This window comes from Corvus moneduloides, chromosome 5, assembly GCF_009650955.1.
Source record: "Corvus moneduloides isolate bCorMon1 chromosome 5, bCorMon1.pri, whole genome shotgun sequence".
NCBI lineage: Eukaryota > Metazoa > Chordata > Aves > Passeriformes > Corvidae > Corvus > Corvus moneduloides.
Genome location: NC_045480.1, coordinates 38,735,341 through 38,746,922, shown reverse-complemented (window position 1 = coordinate 38,746,922; position 11,582 = coordinate 38,735,341). Strand labels below are relative to the sequence as shown.

At 38.7% G+C, this 11,582-nt stretch overlaps 1 long non-coding RNA gene across 1 annotated transcript; it reads left to right on the top strand.

The window, feature by feature from the left end:
• The first annotated feature begins 17 nt into the window (after window positions 1–17).
• LOC116443727 lies at window positions 18–7,087 on the top strand. Its single transcript, XR_004240039.1, has 2 exons — window positions 18–309; window positions 3,873–7,087. It is a non-coding gene; the product is annotated as an uncharacterized LOC116443727 (long non-coding RNA).
• The last annotated feature ends 4,495 nt before the right edge of the window (window positions 7,088–11,582 follow it).

Genomic DNA, 11,582 nt, shown 5'->3' with positions numbered 1-11,582 from the left:
GGCCCGCGGCCGCGGTGCCGGCGGGGAAGGAGCCGCGCCGTGCGCCCGGGGTGCTGCCCTCGCTCTGCGGCCCGGGCGGGCCCGCCCCGGCTGCCGAGGGCCCTGCACTCGCACACGGGCATCGCCTCTGCTTTTCACTTCACCCTTGCCGGTTTTAAGCTCCATTTTACAGCATCCAGCTTAGCCACTGCCACGCTTTGCGCCTGGACCCGATGTTCTCTGCTGGAATTCATGTGGAGCACGAAGTAGCGGCCTCACTGAGCTGGAGCTCTCAGTCCTGCCCTTGCTACCCCCTTCGTGAACAAAAAGGTGCTTCATACATAGATACAAACAATGAGATGAATTTCTCTCATTTTCGTGTATCCTTGCCCCAAAACCCCAAGGATCTTGTATGAGGCATCGCTGTACCAGAAGGGTTGAAATTTCAAACACATTCAGGTAGATAAACCCAAAATACAGAAGCACCTGTGAGAGTTCCTGTTCAGGAACCAAAACAAACTTCATGATATGCAATTAAACTAATATAAAAAACTACTCTCTTATAGTAGTAATGCTGTTTACAGTTATGATTTAAGTCTGATCATATGCTGGAGAGGTTTCTGTGGACTCTTAATTAAGTCACACAGACCGAGTAAATTTTTGACCCTGAGGAATACTAATAAAAGCGATCACAATGTACAAGAGTACATTTCAGAATTTTTTTGAGACAAAATTATTATTATTATTTTAAAGTTCCACAAAAGTTTTATTATTAAAAGATATGTTGAAATCCTATTCGAGTTTCTATGAGCAAAGGAGGATTGCAACTTTGTACAGTTCTTGCTTTTGACTCGAAAGGCGTTTTTCAGAATTTCAGATTATAAGTGCTTCCAGGGGAGCTGTAGAACATTTAATAACATTAGTTCTATGCATGTAGGATTATTTTTCCACAGATCATCATTTACATATAGAAGAAAAAGCAGATTTAGGCATTGTCAAACAGGTGAGCATCTGTAAGAAAAATAAAATTTTTAAGAAAAGCTCTTAAGAGAATTAGTTTCTTTTAGCAAGTATATTTAGGTTGCAAGCGGCTCTTTTCAGCAGAGTAGATGAGATTTTGTGATACAATGACATTTCAGAACATGCCATTTTCTGAAAACCTGGAGATCCCAGTGATAAAGAAGAAAAGGCACTGACAGCTGAAACTGTGACTCAGAATAGTCTCTGACCAAGACTTCTGGTACCTAGAATAATTAAGGACCAGGACAGCCTTTTTCTTCAAGTGAAACTTATAAGCAAGGCAACACAGAGGAAAAAAAATTGTCCTTAGTGATGTTTTCTGAAGGTGTGTATACCATAGAGAAAATAACTATGAGCATCACCTTGTATGAGGACAGCAGCAGGCAAATTTTTTAAGAAAAAAATTGTACGTAATTATGACTTTACCTTATTTCTGACCTGTGTCCTTATCCATACAGCTGATTTAGCCTTGTAAGAAAGTTAAAGGAAGACTAATCTGTCCTGTGCTGTTAAGATTTTGCTGACACAGAGTAAGCAGGAGTTCAATGTGGGGGTTTTAAAGTGTGTTACAGTTGACAAAGTAAAATATCAGACAAGATTCTGTTTAATTCTTATTGATTAACTTACTGTTTAAAATGAGATGTGTGTTCATTAATTGGCCAAAGTGACATTAGCCTTTTTTTTCCAAATGCCTGCTTAAATCATAAGATCAGATCAAGCAGATTAATCTGATCTCATGTTTATTCTGATTATCAGTTTATTCACACTGATTATGAGTTTATTCTGATTATCAGTTTATTCACACTGATTTCCCATTAAAGCTAGTGGAGCTAGTGGAGTCCAAGAGACAAATCAGTGTCATAATGATTACCTCCCCTTTTGCAGGGACAGTAGCTGATACAAGAACTTGATCTGATAGACCTGTTCCATCTATCATGACCAGATCTGTAACAGCTAGTTCAGTACTGGTCATTATTGTGCCTGGCTTACTCTTAATGTGGAAATGTAAGCTAATAATTCTTGTACGTCTGTCTGTGTGACCATGTGTACACACACTTGGAACCTGTCCACAATGTACAAAAGGATGCAGCAGCTGTCTTTCCTCAAGCATAAAGCATTCAGGCATTAAGAACACTCTTCTAAGAGAGGTTTTTATTCCTTTCTTTAAATGTTTTAATCATTCTCCCACACAATCAAGATATTGCTTTCAAGTAAGAATTTCTCTATTAACACAGGAAAAAACAAAATATTCTCAAACAGGAAAGGATATTTAATGTATCTAAAAGCAAAAAAACCCACGCAAATCAGAGCATAATGGCACAAAAGGGGTCACTGTAACTGAGGTCCCCTCTACCAGCTATTTCAGATTCCTCCTGGGTTTTGATTTAAGGCAAGATTTACAGAGAATGAGTGCTAATCATTAACCACAGTGGTGCCTGAATCTGTGGCCTCTTAAACTTCTGCCAAGAGTCACACATGAAAGAGCAGTGCTGCTCAAATGTCCAGCAGCATTTTCATACTGTTCCCTGTACTGCTTGTGAAAGCATACCTCCCACATTACATGGCAATTGTGTAAGGCCTGGGACAAAGCAACTGGAGAACAGGCTGCACATGTGCTCAGTCCTGTTTTAAACAAAAGCCTGCGGGTTGGAGCACTCGGCTCCAAAAAAACCTGCTTTCAAGTCCCCTCCCTTACTGGAAACATGGTCACTAGCTTCAGTTTTTCACCACTGAACAAGCTTGTCATAACCATCAGTCTGAAGTGGTTTTAGGTTATAGGAACAAGAACAAAAAATTAAAGTGGGCCAAGGAGATTTGACACTCGAGCCAGATGATTACTGTCCAGAAATGTAAGACCTTGGGGATTAAACATCAATTGAAATCATCATTCAAGAAACTATTTTGCTTTTCAACTGGCGTATTAAAGATGACCTCCCTAGCTTAAGCAAATCTGATGATGAGGGCATGTATCTGGGATACAGGAGTCATGGGCTTAGAACAGAATTAAGCCAGGGAAGAGCTTAAGAGGTTTCCTTCTTTCCAGGTCAAATGATAACTCAGTGGCAGGTCACACAGTCAACACACTGCCATGCATTTCTTCCTGTAAAAAGAAGGGGTGTAACTGGACTAGGTGCCTCGTTCTAGGTGAGCTCTCAGGGCTCCTCATTATTTTCCACTTTGTCTGGACAGCTCAGCACTGAGGCTGCTGTCTCTTTTTGTTCCCCTTTCTTCAGAAATGCACTTGTGGTTTACACTGGGAAAAATCAGTTAGTTTCTAATTTTGTACTTATATATATGTGCTATATACACACATATAAAATATATAAATTAATAACTAACAAGTTTTATGTTGCAATTCACAAATGCCTTTGATATGGCCTTAGCCTTCTAGGCAAGTGATACAGACCTGAGATAAACTGCTGAGGAAAAATACAACTGCCTAATTGTATGACAGAAAAAAACCACCCCTCTCCTCCCAGTATTTTGCCACTTGGCAAACTTTTCCCATCCACACCAGTTCAGACATTTAAGTGGCCAAATTTCCACACTTCTGCTGTTAAGTGATCTTTTTTTTATGACCCTGCAGTCTGTTTTGTTTTTCTAGACCATGCAAAATCTCTGCAATATTTGTTCTTGTGTGATAACAGTGAATTTATCATGCCAACACGAAGTGGTTTTATACAGTTTAGGAACCTTTTCAAAAAATTGAAAACTTCTTCCTCTTAAGAAATTTCTTCCTGGTACCTCTGTGAAAGTGTAAAAACCCTGTGAAAACTCTAGAAACAAAACAACACACCAAAACCCAGAACAAAACAAAGCTATCAGAACCTTGGCAAATTACCTAATGTTTTCATATCCTCCTGGCTAAACAGGTTTCCCCACTACGACCAGGATTATTTCACACGTCAGCGTGAGGCCCGTGTTTGAGTTAGCACGGTCACTGAAGTGCTGCTGCTCCCAGTGAGAAGTCAGGCACACCATGAAGGGAACACAGAGGAGGAGCCTGTATTATTGCTGCTTCATCTTTTGGTAAAATGGAACACTTCACTGCCAGTGCTGCCCTGAGGCACCTGGCACATTAAAATAAAACTACCCCAACATCACCCACCCCTGCAAGACTATCTTCAAGAAACATTTGCTGCACATTCAGCCTCTGTCCATAACTCTGTCTGATCACAGACACTGGACACTCCTACTATGTATCAGTGGACTTTGGACTAAGATGAAATCTAGGATCTCAGCATGTCCTGAAATCCCTTATTTCCCTCCATGCATCCCACTCCTTATGTATGCCACAGAATGTATCAGTGTTTAGCTCCTCAGTCTCAAGACAGCGAGGACTGGGAACAAGGAAGAAATAACCAGCTCAGCCATCCAGGGAGTAAACTCACCACTTTCTGTACAGCACCTCTCAGACAGTTTTTCAAAACTGCAAAGTGTGTCACACAGAGCAGTCAGCATCTCCCAGCAAGGCAGTCTGGAAAACAGTCAAAACTGACACCACCACAGAAGGACATGTCACTCCCAGCAGTTTCCACTGACTATTTTGTATAGAAAGGATATTTTTTTGCGTATTGCATATATCGTAAGCATTAAGAATATCCACTGGAAGTCTGGTACAATAACATCTAAGAGTTTTGCAGAAGTGTTTGAGTACTCCTGAGTAAATGACTCCTGTTCTCTTAGAGGCAATTTACTTTTAATTATATCTAATATACTCAATAGTTAAAAGAAATAGGCTCAGGAAAAGCACTTAAAAATATCTAAAAACTATTTCTAAATGTCTACTCAAGGTCTTGCATAATTTGCTTTTATTTTACATATGAACAATGTCTTAACTTCCCCCTTTTTTTTCTCATAGTCTCATCCCATTCACTACACATTTATATAAGCTGCAAAGTAAGATTCGTGGCCAATCATTTCAAGAATTCATTTATCTTGTAAAAATCTGTTTAACTAATACTGCAGTTTCTGATGTGAAAAAAAAAAAGAGTATTTTGGAGAAGTATTCATCACCAAAGGTTTTAGCTCCAAAACATACAAAAAACTGCTCTCAACATTAGGATTAACAGAAGAAAGTTTTGTCTAATCAGAGAGAATTTCCTTCCTGTTATGATGGAGCAAGTGGCAAGGTTTTTCTGCCCTAATACATCACTTAATCATAGTCTCAGGTTTTGAATCTCCACAAATGGTATGGGCAAATCCAAATTGTTGCCCACTTTGGTCCTGTGATGCAGTCTCCTGAAAATTTACTGCATCTACTCATATTTAGTCAGTAAACCGTTTGCTTTGTTGAGGAGGGGGAAGGAGGTGGGATGTTAGGAGAAGGTGACAAGGAGAAGCGGGCAAAGTCAGAAGGAAGCGAGGGAATAAAGACAGAAAGATTTGACCAAGTGATTTGGACTGAACTCATTAGGGTGAGAAAATTCAGCTAAAGGCCTATACTACAGGAATAGAAAAACATAGTTAATAAGTAACAAGAGCTGATCCTTCACCTCCCTTCTCATGAGAAGTTCTAAGGACTTATACGAAGCAAAACAAAGCAAAATCTTTGTTTCATAAGCACATTAATTAGCCCCCATGAAATAGCAGATCTGAGATACATGGAAGTGAAATACTTCAATGATTCCCCCAAATACCTGTCTTGACATTCATAACATTTATGAAGAGTCCAAAAGCTGTTTAAAGCAGGAAACTGAAGGCACATCCACAAGCACTAACTGTTTATATAGCCTCCCCTATTTTAGCATACATTATTTATGTGACCATGAATATGTTTTCAAGGGTAGCCCTAATGAGGCACAAATTTACTGAGTACAGGAATACCAACTTAATGTAGCACATCCACTTACTGACAGAAAGCAGCAAGTCAAGGGACCATGTAGTCATCCCTCCATAATTACAAATAACTGTGATCCTAAGCATAAGGACTTACACTGGCAAAACTTCAGCTGATAATTTGCCAGCAGTGAGTGTTGAACACACTCCATAATAAATGGCAACTCTGATAGTGCTAGTGACAATCACTCAGATCTCATAGACTGCTCACCTCCTTTATGTTCACCAGTATTATAGGAGATGTCAAAACCAATATTCTTTACAGCTGTTAGCATTTTGCAGCCCAAATCACATAGAGTAATGCTTAGAGAGTTTTCAAGGAGCTCCCAACATTCAATTTTCTCCATCAGATTGCCCTAAACAAATCTAATTTCGTATCACATCTCCTTGTGGAAATACTTCACTGTCATTTCATCTCACTCATGTACTTAACTGAGCAGCTGAAGACGTCATCCTCTTGTGACATACAGAAGCCCTTACTGTTGTATGTCCTTCTAATAAAGTAGTCAATCATAATAATACCCAATCAGCTGGCTTAATGAAGTAAGAATTAGGTTATTAAAGATAAAAAGAGGTATTTTCAGATGACTGCTTGCATCATTTTTTAATTTATCTATCACAGTGAATAATTTCTTTCAATAACTATCAGGGGAGATTAGCATCCTTGGGAAAAATTAGCTATTGTTCCCACCAGACTGTCATGTAAGTAATGTCTGATTATATAAAATGCATAACTACCTTCTTTCAACAGCTGGGTTTTCTTAATCATCCCTCATATAAATATAATTCCTTCATATATATTTTAAATATAGTTCTATGGTTTTATCCTCACTTGCCTAAACTTTCAGTACCTTTTCTATCCTCAACATAGAGAATGTACCATATACTGCACATCACAGGGGTGGATTATCCCCAGCCTGCTGTAGACAAGCTCTCTTTCCAGTCACAGTTCAGCCTCTCTTTATCCAGTTTCTACACATCATGGTCTTTTTTCTTGACCAAGGGGACACTCCCCATACAAGTTTTTTTGATGGATGTAAAACTCATATACCATTGTTTGATTGTTGTTTTGTTGTTTTTTGGGTTTTTTTTTTTGGTTTTTTGGTTGGGTTTTTTTTGTATGTGTCTGTGTTTGGTGGGTTTTGGGTTTTGTTTGTTTTATTAGAGAACTCTAAATTTACCAGAAGTGTCAGTTCTGAAGAGCACTGAAAAAAAAAAAAAAGAATAAATAAAATTCAGGAATGAAGTACATTTGTCCATGTTTGACATTTTTTTTAAAGAAAAGCTAGAGGTTCAGAGAGTATTCAAGCTAGTATTTACCTCCTAACTTTCACAGTGTAGCTGCTAAACCAGAGGAGATGGACACATGAAGACCATGCATTTATCAGAGACCCTGCTATTTTCCCAAAATCAGATATCTGGCTTCTACTTCAGGTTTTCTGCAGCATGAGGATCATTAGCCATGATTTTTTAAGCTGAACCTACAACTTCAGCCAATCTTAACTAGGATAGAAGAGTCCATTGCTTTTATGTCTTTTCTTTCTACATGGATAATGCTTTTGTGGTTTTCTCTCTTCCTGGTAGACAAAAGGAGGAATGCTTCTCTCTTTCCATCTAATATGAAAAAGAGTAATCTTTATTGTCTCCAGCCATAGTCTTTTCCTTAATACTGCCCACAGACTGGAGATTTTCATACAAAATTGCCTGCATTTGGACTCCAGCGACTATCATTGTGTAATATCACACTGCATCACTTGGATCGTAATTATTTCATACACGTGGGTAACATCTCTGCAGAGTGTGCAGTGTTTACATAGCACAGTTTATTTCAGTTTACTTCATTGAATCATTGTTGAATTTGAGGATGCGTTTCATAAACAATTATTCTGCTCTAATAGTAACAAGTAACACATTTGCTTTACAGACACCTCAGCAAAGCACTCCTGTCAACTTGAATTGTCTGTCATGTGCTTTAAAATGTTTTGAAAAAAAATGGCATGCCATCTGTCTTCCGAGCACTCATTAAATCCATGGGAATATGAGTGTGTAAGGAAGCTAACATCACATGATGCCCACAAGAAAGCAGGAAAGAAAGAAGGAAGGAAAAGGAAAGAAAGAAAGAAAACAAGAGGAGAAGAGAGGAGAGGAGAGGAGAGGAGAGGAGAGGAGAGGAGAGGAGAGGAGAGGAGAGGAGAGGAGAGGAGAGGAGAGGAGCAAAGAAACAAAGAGAATATTTAGAGATGATACAAACAAGACAAAAAGGAAGTGTTTACAATTTAATTTCCTACAACTAAGAGCATACCAGCCATTTTAGACAGTAGAGATCACAGCTTCTATTCCCAGGAGTTTTTGGTCCAAGATTATTTTCCAAGTGAAATGAAGAAGGAGAAAAAGTCTAGCAGGGAAATGGAATGCTAAAGCTATAGAATATTTAGGTTCCTCAGGGGAAGGGTGCCCCCGTGAACTGAGATTCAGAGGGCATGCTCCAAGTTTCTTTTAAGACTTGCCAAATCACTTAGTTTTTCCCCTCCAAATGTCAGGTCTCCCATCTTTAACTGAGGCTGATGACTGTCAGCTTCCCATATTGGCACAGCCCTAGGGAAACATCTCCTACTACATAGTTACTGTCATCTTCTGTGGAAGCACTTTTAAGCCCTAATGTAGAAAGAGGAATACATCTGCAAAAAGTGAATTGCTGGATAGATACAGGATTTAAATCCCATCTGGAAAGGCATTCTCTTTTATTAGGGGAATTGTCAATAATTTTGTTCATGGGAAACTTAAAAGGATGTCGATTAGGAAAGGTTGGGGGACTTTCCAGAAAGATACAAGTGTTTAATTTTAAAAAATCCCAAAACAAACCAGGTTTGACAGTAACTCTGTGTTTCATGTAATTTTTCAAATAAATTAACTGAAATTTACTAAAAACAGCTAGACTGTCATTTGTTGGAATATGCAAGTGCTTTGCAAAAACAGAGGGGTTTTTTGTGGTACTGTGCATTTTTGTTCAAAAGCTATTAAATATATGTAAACAAACAACCTGATAAATACCTGTTAAGCAATTCTACTTATGACACATTGGTCCACTGCCCAATGACAATGATGCAGGGGAAAAGAACAAGCTGCAATCCTGCAGAAAAGAACCCAGAGAGTAAAGGAAAGGAGCACAACAGATAACCAAATGGGATAAGAAGGAAAAAATAAGAAAGGCCTCATCCAGAAGACAGCAGGACACCATCTACTGAATGACATGTGGACTAATGGTAGGTAAATTTCCTCCGTTGTAGGAGCTGCGTAATGTTGTGCTTACTGACCTTATCCAGCCTCTCAGCATTTTCTCAACTCAATGCACAGCTATTTTTAGCAGCAGTACTCTGCAAAATGTTTTATAACTCATTTTGGCTGTAAAGCTGGATCCAGTTGCAACATCCTTCACAGCTTTAACTGTTCCTTTGAATTCACAGAACTAATCTCGGAGCCGTGGGATTTTGTCAGCCATGGATTCCTGAATTAGGAATTGGCTAAGCCTCTGATGGAGGCAACCAAGAATGAAGAGATAGAGCTTATTGAATGGGGCCCAGGGAGGGATCAAGCTTTTAAAGCAACAAAAGCTAATATTTTCAGGATATTTTTAATTTGCACCCCACAGGCATAAATTTTGTGAAACTTTGAGGAAATTAGAAGCCTTGTTTTCTCTTTCATACTGTTCTGAGATATAACCAAAGTTGTTTTAGAGATTCAGACCTGACTGGATGGGGCTTTGAGCAACCTGGTGTAATGAAGGTATTTGTGACCATGGCAGGAGGTTGGAACTAGATGGTCTTTCCCTCTCAATCCCAACTATTCTATGATTCTGTGACTCACAAACTTACCAAGCTGAAGATGTTCCTTCTCCTTGTTCAAAACAACAAGACTATTTGTTACACAAACTGATTACTTCATACAGCTTGTGCTGTCAGGTAGATTACAAATGTCCAGTCATATGTTCTCCTGTTACCCAAATAAAGTCCCCTGACACCTGAGCAAGACATTCTACAGCTAATCTGCACATCAGCAGAGTGCCTGCATGAACAGCACTGGTTGAGGTTTCTAAATGAGGACAAAAGCTTCTCATTCATGAAGCTGAAAATCTTCATGTTTTTAGCTCAGTTTCCTTTAAAACCTCTCTGAGAATGACAGCCGCCTCTACCATCAGCAGTGTTTTCACAGCTCCAATCATAACAAGTAGGAAGGACAGCAACAGCCAAACCACCTTATCCCAGCCTCACCTCTGAAATGTTTGCAGAGTTTTTGCCAAACTAATTGATGCTCCTTCTGTATTCTGCATGAAACATGTTTTTATCCCAAATATCAAAGAAAGATCTCTCATGGAAGCTTCCAAATCCCTACTTTGTTTCAAAGAAACAAATGAGCCCTTCCTATTCCCCTCACCACCAAGTTTGTGAACATAGAATAATCCTGAATCTCATTGCAAGATTTTTTACATCCCCACCTTTTACACTCACTGGATGGCAATCTGCCCTCCACCAAAGTGCAGACAGCACCACTGGCCTGTCTCAAGAACCAGCAAGTTATCGATCTTTTCAGCCTGGCCATCTCAATAACACTCCAACACTTGCTAAACACTTCACAAATTCTTCACAAAGCCAGTCCAGATCAAAAGGGCAAGTACTGCAAATCCCATTTATTTTGATCAGGTAAGAATTGCTTCTCTTTTTTTTGGTTTGGGTTTTTTTTTATTTTTTAATCCAATGGAACAGTATCTCAAATTAGAATATAGAAAACACATCCAAGCTCTCCAAAGTGCTGTGCTTTTCCATCCTGTGTGTTACAGTATCCAAGAAATCAATTTCAGACTTGAAATGTCAATTTCATTTAGTTTTGCTGAATCAGAAAAAGTATAAATAACTTCTCTTTGGAAGTAACATTGTTTTTTTCTTTTCTTCGAACCACACCATTTTATTTCCAAGATGGTCCACAGAGAAAAAAACACTAAGATTCAGCAAAATGCTTCATCATACATTTAAGATCATGTTTAAATCCACTCTTGTTATGCAAAGCTTTTGTTCTTTTTTGTTTGTTTTGGGTTTTTATTTTGTTTTATTTTGTTTAGTAAGATTCCAATACACTTAATCCTTTCTGAAATGAAGGCCTAGGAGGTTAAGTGGTGCATGTGAAAAAGACAGAAAAGGAGGTGGTTGGGCATAACATCAGGCTACATTATAATTAGCCACCAGACATGCTAGTTTTAGCTATAAAAAAGTAATTTAAAGTTATAAGCAAGACATTACATTCATGCCTTAGGGACCTCGTTTATATTTGGAATCTCCATTTCAGCATCTAATATCTCTTCCAAAAGCATTCTACTGTGTTACCAAATATAGCTGAAACACAACATAAGCCAGCTATATAAGCTTTTGTAAAGTTGTCCATAGTGCTTTTACTCACAAAAACACGGGCTTTCTATTTGTGTCTTTTGTAATGCCAGACAGAAATAAGCTTTTAATAACGAACATTAACCAGATGTTGACCAGAATCTAATATGTGCCCTTGAAAAAAAACAAACCTATTTCCTTTATTGCTTTTGACAGGATTGCAATAGAGAAAACATGCAGACAGATACATCACAGATCTTCAGACACACACAACCAACCAGGAGTTCCAGCCCCTGATGGCAGTATCTGATGATAAAGTCCAAGAAGCTCAAAAGTACAGGTTTGCTAATTTTTGCCCAAACTAGTTCC